Consider the following 13,645-nt stretch of genomic DNA (forward strand, 5'->3'; position numbering starts at 1 on the left):
GTAGACAAGCATTTACTTCCACCATTATGGGAAAAGTTAGTTTTTCCAGCATGCCTATGCCCTTATGCACAAAGCGAGGTACATAAAAACATTAGCCTGCACAGACCTGACCTCAACTCCACTGAAAGCCTTTGGGATTGGGATTTGAAACATACAGCAAGGCCCTGCCATTCAACATCAGACCCTGACATCACAAATGCTCTTTGGAGGCATGAAATCCTACAGACACATTCCACACTTCTCTGAAGAGTTAAAGCCGCAAAGTGGGGATTAACTCCATAATTTTGGAATGTCCCACATACCTTTGGCCATAAAGTATAGATAATATTAACTTATCTACTATAAACAGGTACATCAATTTGTTAAAACATGTCATGGCTAAAAACAGGGAAGCAAGCGTGACCTTTAGTGCAAAAGTTTAATGAAGACTAAAAAGAACTTAGAAGTGGCAGGGACCACACCACCCTGCACACGGAACCCAGTGGGAACCATGCCACCATGCACTCCTGCATCTACAATCACCAGCCACTACGCTGACGAACCAGAAGCAAAAAGCACAGGAGGTTGGTTATACATGCTCCTGGGAAGCCCTCCAAATCAACCTTCGAACCCACACAGTCAACACTTGTGGACTGGTCAGATCCTGGAGGGCAGGGCGCCCCTGCCCCCAAAAAGAAAATCCAGAGGGGAGTCTACTCTAGGAACCAAGGTGACTCCAAACACCAGACGCTTGGTCATCTGTGTTAGGCTGCTGTTTGTCTGTGCTTCGTCTCTTGATCTGGTATGGACTGACTCTCTCAACAACACCGTCTTCCAAGCCCTCAAAAAATAGTGACAGCACATGCTGTCTGGCAAGCTATGGGAGCAGCACTGGTGACCTCTGGGGACAAACCATGTCTCCTGGGTGAGGTCCACAGAAACCATGCACATAGGGAGAGCTCTGGGTTGAACCATGTCCCCAAATGGGGTTGAGGGCGCACCACCCTAAAAGTTGCAGACAACACTGTCCAAAGGTGAGAAAGCGCAACGCGATGAAGCAAAAAACTTGCTGCCGCCCAGAATAGTCAATTATTCTGTCACAGGTGGAGAACGGGCAAAAAAAGGTGAAGCAAGCATTGGTTTCAAACTAAGGATCTAAAGAAATAAATAAAAACTCAATGTTCTCAAATAGAAAACAAAATAAATCCAACATATCATCACTAAACAACAAAGCTGTTATAAAGGAAAGGAATTAAAAGGAAACAAAAATTAGCCATATAGATTTCCTGACAAATAATAGGACAACATAAGACACCTGTGCAGAGGCATGGCACATATACCACAACACAAAGCATGTGACACTAAAATGACAAAACAAATCAAAACAACAAACAAAAGCCATGCATTGGCCACCACTGCTAAACAGAGACTGCTGGTGAGGGGGAACCATCACAAATAGCTAGCTAGCTTGCTAGTTAATTAATAAATTAACTATTTAATAATAATTACGTTATTAAGTGTCCACATACTTAAATAAGCAATAGGCCAAGGAATAGCTGTGGATATAAATATGTCAGTACTTGTTTAAAATCATAAAAAAAATTTAGGTACATAAAATGATGAAAAAAGCTAATGCGGGGTACGTTTTTGATGCGGAAAAAGGTAAAGTAATTCTTTTCACGATTTCAGGGCCAGGTAAGACCCATTGGACACGAGCTACAAAACAAGTGGTGTTTGACCACCATGACTGGAAAGAGTTCAGAAGATGGTGCATGGAGTTTGACTACGTTAACAAGAAAGAGCTGTGGTGTTCCTGAGGGTGTTCGTCAAGGGCGAACATTAATGGAAAAGCCAGAGACCTCCCTATGGCACATACAATGTCGTGGCGAAGATGATCTCCAAGGGTGAGGTAGACATTTGTTTCTCAGTGATTCATGGCCATAAACATCATGAACCTGGACCGGATATCAGGAGAGATTCAGTAATTAACTTTGGATGTATCAACTGGTTTATGTTGCAAAAGTATGTCAGCCTGATCAGTATGCTATTTAAACATTGAAATATGTTTTGTTTAACGATTCTTTAAAAGTGAGGCCCTCTGTTAAGTTTGAAGTGGATATTCGATTCCCATGCAAAGAAGGTAGTCACGTGTCAAAGGGAAACCGAGCCCAGTGTTGCTGCTGTGAGCAATAACCCCACCCCCACACCGCACACCCCACCCATCTAATATAAAGGGGGGGGGGCGTTGACTCGTCGAAACATTACAGCCTGAAACGATGAGTATAGAAACAGGAATGATATTCTATACGCCAACAATGAACTCATATGATGATGAAGTGGCTCTTACAGGTGTGAATGACAGTGAGAGTGGACCCTCTGAAACAAGCTTTAGTGAAAACATGAATAACAACGAAACAGATGGGTGCATCAACGCACTGGTGCTGGCGGTCATTTGAGCTGTGATCGGGAATCTGATGTATAGAATTATTGACGAAGATATGAGAGAAAACTGTCACAGCCGTGCTATTGACCATCAAAGTCAGCGTCAGCCTCAATGCACCTAAGCTGATAAAAAAAACAGTTCAAGCCATGGTTTATACATACTCTAGCCAGAGCTTTGAAGCTGTGCGGCATTCAGATACCTCCATCCTCTAGCAAGATTCAGGCAATCGCTGAGGTAGTAGTAACCGACCTGCATGTGCGGGGAGCAGGTACACGACGACGTCGTGGACTACTGGAAGCTGCACGAAAACCTGAACCCTGGTACTCGAGTCAAATGAGAAACCTTTTCGAAACCCGCTCCGGTCCTTCACCTGAGAAAGAGTGCCGAGGACGGAGTTGATCACGCTGTTCTGTAAAACCCTTGAAAATAGAGTCAGAACCGTAAACGTTACCGATAAGATCAAATCCGTATAGAATTTGGAAAAGCTGATGTGTGTAGTACGTTGTTGAGTCTAGCAGTCAGTGGAGTCAGTGGAGTTCTCTAGTATCAGAAGCCAATAATACATGTTATCCTTTACATATTTATATAGAGAAGTCATGTTATTTCTCATACGGTTAAAAACCCAGATGAATGTAAAAACGGGCATATATTATATATATTCACATATGTAATAGATGTATGTGTTTTGAAACTAAGTAACGATGAAAAGGTTGATGTATATAAAACCTTTGATTGCATGCTTTCATTTTTAATTGAACGTACCATAAACATAACCACTTTTGCTGAAAAGATGCTAATAAAGCCATAATCCATTCTAGCACTCTCTTCATTGTGTTTCAATCATTTCACCATGAATGAACATCTACTGAAAAATATTTACTACATTCTTTCAAACCCAGGATCCTGTGGAGGGGTTGAGAGTCTGCAAAGGTCCTTGGTGGATGAAATCGGTAAATGGGTTGATGATAAGGAAACCAAAAACTGGTTAGCAGCTCAGGATGTGTACACACTACATAAACCAATCTCTGTCAAATTTAAAAGAAACAGAGTCATTGTAAAAAACATAGATGAACAGGCTGATTTGGTGGACATGACCAATATAGCAGAACATAACGGGAACATGAAATTTATGTAAATGTGTATAGATACTTTCCAAGTATGCTTGGGCACGCGTGATGAAAAACAAGACAGGTGCCGAGCTTACCAAAGCCTTTGTTTCCATTCTAAAAGAAGTCAGAGTTCCTAAAAAACTTCAGACTGATGAAGGGAAAGAATTTTTTAATAAAAGTTTCAAAACATTAATGAAAAAACATAATGTCAATCACTTTGCTACAGGGACGGGACAAAAAGCATCAGTGTGTAAACTGTTCAACAGGACGCTGAAAACCAGAATGTGGAGATACTTCACAGCCGTCAATAAGAGAAATTACATCGATGTGGTACAGGACTTGGTTCGTGCTTATAACAATAGTTTTCACAACAGCATTAAGATGAAACCCGTTGAAGTGAACAAAGGAAATTCCTTCATGGTGTTTAAAACCCAGTATGGGTTGTTTCAACCAAAAAAAAGGTGAAAAAACTAAGATTGAAGTTTAGAGTCGGCAATACCGTCAGAATTTCACAATTAAAAAGACATTTTGAGAAAGGTTATGAGCAGACCTTTACGGAGGAATATTTTACAGCTTCTGAATGTCTAAGGAGAGACCCTCCCGTATACAAATTAAGGGATTTCGATGGGGAAAATATAAATGGGATCTTTTATGAACAGGAGCTGCAAAAGATTTTAGTGGGAAAAGACAAAGCCTTTAAAATAGAAAAAATTATATCTGAAAAAACTAGGAACCAAAAAAAGATGTGCTTGATCAAGTGGGTTGGGTGGCCTGATAAATTTAACTCCTGGATTCCGGCCGAGGACGTCCTTAACATTGTGAAAGGTTAAAAGGGGGGTGCTAAATCAAAATGAAATTATAATCCAATCACCATGGAAGAGAGTGGATTCTATGTGACTCTACCGAGCAACGCCTCCTAAGACATTTAACCCGATAATAAGAATTCATGCTACACAACCAAATTTCTGAAGCCTATAGAGTTGGTGGGAGGATGGTAGGTTGCACTTACCGAGGTACAATATCCACACACGTGGTACTCACTGAAGGAGCTGGATTTTTTAAATAAAATCTCTGCAGAAGGAGAAAATGGTATGGTATTTACATGTCTTCTGAACCAAGGGTATTATAATAGTATAGAATATCTGGTTAAGGAAATGAATAAGGAGATCTAAAATAAGGAGATATTGATCTAAAAATAGATTACCAACCCGTGTAACACAAAATTTGTCTGATGACTAGCAAACCCTATTCGCTATGGACTCAAGGAAACCTTTCACACATTCTGGGGCTGGATCATTCCCTGCCGACATTCACGCAGGGTTTTACACCATGTTCGTGTATACGGATATTATACAATATCAGAGAGTAGGGGACAGTCTTATTCCTTTGCTGAGATGTGTACATATAACTGGGAAGAACAACAAAATCATCAGTTTAACGTACGACAAGCCACATTACGTACCTGTTAGCAAATTTCTCATAAGCGATATTACCACTGAGGTGAAATCTGATCAAAACATTCATATACCCTTTCTGTACATGAAATTTGTGGCAAAGCTTCACTTTAGACCAGCGAAACACACATTTCCCATTTGATTAAATAAATAATCTTTTTTTTTAAAAAATAATAAAAAATGATCGGCGCAAGTTACATGAATCCTCAGATCTATGTGGACTATTACAAGCACCAGGCAGGGAATAGACTTCCCGGGTTTGCAGGAATCCCGATGATGTATGGTTCTGGGCTCGGTGTTATATTCAAAGCACTAAATAGGATCGCTCTCAAACCATTTCACTGTGAGTTATACTGTGTATGACTATGTATGTGACAAATAAACCAAACTTGAAACTGTACCCATTATTAAAAGAGGTGTTTGTATGTGTGTATATATATCGCTTACAAGAATGCTAGTTGTCCTCCGGGAAGGCATGCTGTATCCATAAATAAAAAACATAAGATCACCAATAGTAAGGTCAATGTGAAAAAGAACAGACAAAGAAGCAACAAGCGTTCTTCATCCTCTTCCTCTAACAAACAAAGAAAACAGAACATATTCTAACGCCTTCCTGTATAGTCTGTCAACCGAGTGCACCAAGTCAGAACTAGACTTTTTCACATTACCTTACACCCAAAGCTTTAATCTATCCCCAGATGATGATTGCGGGCAGCATTTGTCATTAACAAAGTCAGGAAATATGAGACTGCAACTCAGATTTAAAGACCCGCTCCCAAGGATCATAAATCTTGTTGTCTACATCAATATTGACAGTATTTTGGAAATTAACAATCGCAGCAACATACTCATCGATCATCAATAAAATAAATAAATAACATGGACACCAGAGAGCTCACGAATGTAATGAGAAGCTGTCGTGATATGGAGAGGATCTTTTGCGATGTGGTTCCATGCGACCAGCTGCCCAGGGTTAAACTGAGATGATTCCCTGCTTTATTCATTGTGAACACCCATGACAGCCACATGCCTGGAGAACACTGGTTAGCTCTGCATCTCAACAATGAAACCTCAGGTGAATTTTTCGATTCATTCGGAAACCCACCAAGCTATGAACCTTTCCCTCATTTTATTTATTCATTTATGAAAAAGAACTGTAAACAAGTTCAGAGTGTTGATTCTGTTTGTTGCGGACAACATTGTGTATTTTTTGGGTCAAAGGGCTAAAGGACGATCTTTTAATCAGATTATATTGATGTATACTGATGATTTAAAACGAAACGATGAAGCGGTAGTATCTTATGTGAAAGACATGCATCCTAGAATAAATAAGAACTGTACCTTTAATTGCATGCAATGCGCTAATACCTAAAAAGTTTAATTTACGGATGTAATGTGTGTAATGTGTGTACATTTTATTATTTAATTAAGTTTTTCGTTACAATAATAAAAACTAACGTGTTTACGTATTTAATCAAATTTCAACCAAGCGAAAAGGGGTTTAGAAACAGAAGGTCTGAGAATAGAAGAAGAATCGTCGCTGTCGGGTGACGAGGGAGTAGCGGGTGAAACAAATGGTGAATACAATTATTTAGATTTTTTAATGTCTGACAGTTTTCGACAAACACCATCATTAGGAATGGTTGAATACGGTATATTTAATTTGGCTACGGCATGCAGCATTTCGTACCACCCTAAAGGTCGCTGGTCATCAGATATCTTTTGGGTGGCGATTAAGTTTGTAATCAAGTCCAACATGCGTGATCCTTTAACTGTTATTCGTTTGCAAATAAACTCTCCTTAATCGTTCTACGATGCTACACCACCGGATTTTGCGATTTTGTCCATGATGTAGGAAGCATTTTTTCTAGCTCTCATAGGGACATTACCTATAACCTCTTTAGCGATTTCGTCCTCATGCATTCGACCGGCCTCTTCGTTTACCCCGGTCACCGGCTTATTTTCAGGTTCAGCGGGCAGGGTTAGGGTCACTCGAGCTATTTCTTCTTCTCCGCTTTTAACTATATTTAAAAATCTTTGCAACGCCGATGCGTAAACTTTAGCGTTTTCATAAGGGTCTAAGTTAGACCTGGTTAAAATGTGTTGCATCATTTCGTCGAGGTTGTTTTCCACGGTGTGTCTTAAATTGGTTTTATCGGACGCTATGTTTCTAAGTTTTTCCATCTGATGATGCGGTACCAAATACATCTTCTCTGCAGTATCCATTTTAATCTTTGCGAAATGCTATCAAACTACAGCAAAGCTAAGCAAGGGCAAGAGGAAACCTCCGGACTGATTAATAGCTTTTCTCTTTGTATCTATAGACGATCTTTTATTAGCAAACAGTTTTATCCACTTTTATGTCTTTTCAAAAGCCGATACAGACGAGCCGTCAGAGGGATGTTATCACAGAGTAGATTAAAAGCCAATTCGCAAATGGAAAGTATGAGATCCGCCGACGCCTTTCGTAATATACTCTGCCGGGGGGATGACTTATAAAGGGTATTCAGCATCGTTAGATTTGACTTTTTAAATTATTTTATTTATTTATTTTTAATATTTTAAAGATTTTTTTTCTTAGGAATGTACACCGCAGGGGTCTCCCAGGAAAACACGCTTGATCTAAGAAGAAGGTCTTCTGGCGTCTGATCTTTCAAGTCAACGACGCATAAAGCAAAACATAGATTGCTGTCAGATGTCTCATCTTCTTTCAGAAAACGTCTGATCTGAAGACGTTTGATAATTTATTCCTAACACCTAACTATCATCCATACTATCACTTGCCAGTATCTCAAGATTGCTCTGCATAGCTTTCTCGAGCGTGGTTAGAAAAGAGTCTAGTTCCATGGCCCCGTTATTCAACTCAAATTGTGATGAAACATTCAGATTAGGACCTTGAACTAGAAAATGTACAACATCTCTTGGACCAGCTTTTTCATTAACGGTATCCATCATGCCGTTTATAACCTCTAGAATGTAATTCTAAAATTCTGCAAAACTGTTAACGTTACCCAGTGAGGCAAAATTAACTCTCCTTCTAATTTCTGTGTTATTGAACTTTTCTCTACGAATTATTCTAATGTCAGGATCTATGCCATACCCCGTTTGTTCCTTTTCCATACGGTTTTCAGTATTATCTGAAGGGAGAAATTCTACATCAGTTTCATACATTCTAGGACTCTGTTCTTCGTTATCAAAACCAGTTGAAGAATTCTGTGAACCCGGCTGTTGAGCACGTTCAACACTTAAGAGCTTCTCATTTAACGCAGCCAAGTATTGATTCAGTTCATAGAAAATGTCATTTTGACTAACCTGTGTGTTTTCAGGACTCTGCAGTATGTATTCATTTTGACTAACAGATTCTGATGTTAAAGCTAAACTTTCATTCATCTGATTTATAGCATGTAGTACATAATGATTCAAAGAATCTTGTTTGCATAAACTATTTTGTAAATGTATTAAACTTTGATTCAGTTCATAGAAAATGTCATTTTGACTAATCTGTATGTTTTCTTTTTTTTTTTGAAGCGTTACCTAGTGGGTTATTATTCGGATGTTTCTGAGCCATAGTATGATACTGTATATTCACTAGGCATGTGTAACAACAATATTCCTTCTGATGTACACTGATTTAGAAATCTCAACACGTCATACAATGCAGAACCAAATCCACAGCCAGGACTGTATACAGGCGTAGAGATCAGTTTAGCAAATGCTCGATCCATAAGTTGTTTTTCATAACAGGTCAGACAACATACATTCCCGTTGTAAAAGACTGTCAGGAGGTGATGCTGCCGCAGCTGTTGCTTCTCTCACTTCCTGCTGTGTCTGATCCTGGTACAACGTGTCACTGTTGACAAATCACAATTGATAACAGCTTTTAGGAATCGAGTGGGGAAAAATATGGAATATTTTCAGTAATTAGTTAGAATTCTTTATCCAACCACTCACATGATGGGGGAGGCGTTCTTAAATCAGCCTCCCAGTCGAACAGACTCAACTCCTGATCCCCTTGGTTAGAACCATCTTAGAACAAAATTTGTATTCAATTATTCTAGTATAAATGTGATTAATAATCATGCTTTAAAAATTATACTTACGTGGTGATGGTGGCCTACAGTTTAGTGGTTGAACAGCTTGAACAGGCCTAGAGTTATTTAGACAATTGTCATAAGCCACAGTGACCTCTGCATTCGTTTCTAAAGACGTCGCCGGTTGTATGAGGTCCACTGAAAAAATTGTGAGCTAAACCAGAGGGCTCGATGAATAGTGGTTGACGGTTGAGGGATCCACACCTTCTGGCTCTGTGTGATGAAATAATGCACTGCATAAACTATTAGACAAAATGTGGTATTTTAACATATGTTAGACTCCCTCTAGAATATATTACCTTGTATCAACTCATTCAGTATATAAACTGTTTCATCATCATCCTGTGTCCTTATATCTGCTGATAAAACATTTTAAATTAAAATGATAAATAAAATACATAAAATTAAAATGTATAAAAGTTCACAAATAAGAAATTACCTTGGTCAGCAATTCTCTCCACAAATTCAAGGAACTCCTGATCGTCTGAATCTATGAAAATACACAGAATTATAGACCGTGAGCATAAAAGATCGTCATGATGGTATCTTCTTTACCAGAACAAATAGATGTTACATCATGTATTGGTTATTTTAAGTAAATAGATTCACCTACTTTGAAGTTAAAGTTTTTCTATATAGCTAGCCATGAGAATAAGAATAGCTCTCGATCAAAAGAGTTTCAGTCGATCAAAATGTTTCACATACACAATGGTCATATTTCATGTTGATCAAAAATAGAATCAGAATAAAGACAATGTGCTTTTCCTAGCTATCTCGAAAAAAGAATAGATACGATAGTTTGTACATAATATGTAATGATTGTTTGTTAAAATATATGTTATCTAGACCTGAAATTAATTACGACGCTAAGCCCTAACGTGTTAAATCACACAACACATGATAAAGTATTTCAGCCATTAGCTAAATAAAAAATAGCTAGATACACATCAGCCTTTTTAGTAACTAACTAATATAAGGTATAGAGTGAATTAGTTAAGCATTACTGAATTGCTTACCTGTTGAAAACGGATGAGCCATGGCCATGTTCGTTCAGAGGTCCTGACAAACGTTTTCAGGTGTTTCGCTTACAATTACGACTGTGATCTAAAGGAGTGAAGTACCGTAAAACACGGCTTTAAGAAAGAAGTGTAGGTGGAGAAAAAGAAATGGTTTTCAGATAAAAGCTGTAAATTACAATCCACCCCTCTCCAACACCACTCTCAGATGTGGAATGCACTGAAAAGTGTTAAGGGCCCAAAGTGTGATAAAACTGTGGTAAAGTAACCACGTTTGTTTAGAGGTCACAGAAAAAAAATAAATAAAAGGAAACTGTGATGTTTTCTGAAAAGTTTTGCTTATTGCCACTGTTTGAGTACATCTGGCAAATAAGATGTAAAGAGGCATCAGGGAGAGGTGTCTGTCTGTGTGTGTGAGAGAGAGAGAGAGAGAGAGAGAGTGAACAAAACATAGCAAGTGGAAAACTGGTGTAGTATGAGACTAAAAACTTTAATTTTCTTTAACCATAATAATATTTCTCAATTAAAGAAACCTCTTCTACACAGGACTGGTCAGACCGCATGGTTGGGTGCAAAGAAAAAAGGCACCAAAATTTTATCTTTCTGGCCTAGTTCTGACCCTCGGAGGAATTTGATTTTGGGAGGGGGTTTCCTGCATGGTGGTGGTGATGGGTGGGGGTTGGTGTGAATTCTATCATTGTCATCTACCGCCCTCAAGGTTCCCTAGATCACTTCATTGATGAGCTCAACATCCTTCTGTGTCAATTCCCCATTGAAGGAAATCTACTCATTCTCCTTGGTGACTTCAACCTTCCATCAGACAAGCTGCATTCCTCCTGCATCCTTCCACTGTTGAGAGCATTTGGCCTCACCCTCAACCACTCTCCTCTGACTCACAAAGCAGGCAATGTTCTGGACCTGATCTTCACCCGTAGCACTACAACATCGGACATCACAGTCACCCCCCTCCACCTCTCGGACCATCACTTTGCATCCTTCTCTTTCCATCCAGTCCTCTCCAACATGTTCCTCCTTCCTCTGTCACAATGTGCACTCCATAACTCCCTCTTCCCTTACTTCTACTGTTTTGTCCACCCTTCCTCACCCTGACTCTATCCTCTCTCTCTTTGAATACAGTTACAAATACTTTAATTTCTACACTCTCCTCATCAATGAATCTTCTGTGCCTTCTCTCCTCTAGACCCACTAAGTCCTCCCCACCTGCCCCTGGCTATCAGAAACACTTTGCTGCTACAGAAGAGAACTAAGGACTGCAGAAAGGCGGTGGAGGAAATCTCGCATAGATTCAGACCTTAGCTCATACAAGTCTCTCCTTTCCAAGTTCTCACTGGAAGTAACATCTGCAAAGTTATCCTACTACAGAGAGAAATTTGAATCATCATCATCTGATCCACACAAGCTCTTCACTATTTTTTTTCTCTCCTTAATCCTCCCCCTCCCCCTCCTTCCTCATCTCTTTCTCTGGAGGATTTTATCACCTTCTTTGAGGAGAAGGTTGCAGCAATCCGTCAGTCCTTTTCCTCTGTTCCCACTCCTCCAACCAACGTGCATTCCCCAACATCCAACACTCTGACCTCTTTTTCTCCTCTCTCCACAGATGAAATTCTTCAACTCCTGACTTCCAGCAATCCGATTACATGTCCGCTGGATCCAATTCCTTCTGGTCTGTTCCAGACAATCACAAGAGATCTGCTTCCTTTCATCTCTGTCATCATGAACAACTCTTTATCTTCCGGATACGTGCCTACTGCATTCAAAACTGCCAGGGTGGTACCAATCCTCAAGAAGGCCACACTTGATAGCTCCAGCGTTACCAACGACAGACCGGTATCACTTCTCTCTTTCCTCTCAAAAGCCCTTGAACGAGCAGTTTATAATCAATTGTCTCTTTTTCTCACCCAGAACCAGCTGCATGATCCCAATCAGTCTGGCTACAAACCGGCACATTCTACAGAAACGGCCCTCATAGCAGTGACTGAGAAACTTCATGCTGCTAAACCTGCCAAACAGTCATCTGTTATGATTTTTCTAGACCTTTCAGCAGCCTTTGACACAGTGAACCACAACATTCTTCTCTCTGTTCTTTCCAGGCTTGGTGTGACTGGCTCTGCTTGGAGGTGGTTTCAGTCCTATTTGGATGGATGGTCCTATCAGGTGACATTGAGAGGATCCACATCCAAACCGTGTAGACTCTCCACTCGTGTTCCACAAGGCTCAGTATTGGGCCCCCTTCTCTTCTCTTTGTATACTCGTTCTCTTGGTGATGTAATATCTTCTTATGGCTTCTCCTACCACTGCTATGCCGATGACACTCAATTATTTCTTTCTTTTCCACCCTCTGACACGCAGGTCTCCAGACGTATCTCGGCATGCTTGACTGACATTGCGTCATGGATGACAGCCCACCACTTGAAGCTCAACCCCAGTAAAACTGAGCTTCTCTTCATCCCAGGTACTCCTAACCCCTACCGTGACCTCACTGTTTCCTTTGAGAACTCCCTGGTATCACCATCCGAAGCTACCCGTAGCCTGGGCGTAACTTTGGACAACCAGTTGTCGTTTTCAACTCATGCTTCTAATCTAACCTGGTTTTGCAGATTCCTTCTTTGTAACATACGAAGGATTTGACCCTTTCTTTCACAGGAAGCTACCCAGGTGCTTGTGCAGTCTCTTGTGATCTCAAAGCTAGACTACTGCAACTCGCTACTTGCTGGTCTTCCTCTAAGAGCCATCAAACCTCTACAACTTGTTCAGAATGCAGCAGCACAACTAGTCTTCAATCTTCCGAAGTTCACACATTACTCCACTGCTGCACTCCCTTCATTGGCTCCCTATAGCTGCACGCATCAGATTTAAAACCTTGATGCTTGCCTACAAAGCCAAAAATGGACCAGCCCCTTCATACATGAGGTCAATGGTGAAAGCCCAATCCATACCTCGAGTACTTCGAACCTCAAGTACAGCTCGGCTTGAAATACCTTGCTTCAGGTCTCATGGACAACAAGCATCAAGACTATTTTCTGTCCTGGCTCCAAGATGGTGGAATGAACTCCCACTTGCTGTCCGGACAGCAGAGTCCATTGCAGTCTGCAAATGCAGACTGAAGACCCATCTATTTGCAGAATATTTAAAGGACAACTGACACTGCTCCCTTATTGACTGACTAATTTAATACTTATTGTAGGGCACTGTTTATGTTGTTTAACAAACTCTAGCACTTATTGTTTATAGCACTTATCATTGTTTAAGATAGACCTTATATATTTTGCACTTGTAGGTATCAGCATTCATCCCTGTATTCTACAGTATTCTAGCTCATTGGTATGTTTAATTCTAACCTACTATACTGCACTTGGATATATTCTATGAGTAAATGACAAAGCACTTTTGTTAGTCGCTCTGGATAAGAGAGTCTGCTAAATGCCGTAAATGTAAATGTAAATGTAAATGTAAAGAATCAGCCAAAGGGAGGGGAGTGGGATGGGTGAGGGGCTATTTATTCATTTTTGTCAGAAGCTTTTTACTGCATGAT

The sequence above is a fragment of the Electrophorus electricus genome, chromosome 5 (genome assembly GCF_013358815.1).
Source record: "Electrophorus electricus isolate fEleEle1 chromosome 5, fEleEle1.pri, whole genome shotgun sequence".
NCBI lineage: Eukaryota > Metazoa > Chordata > Actinopteri > Gymnotiformes > Gymnotidae > Electrophorus > Electrophorus electricus.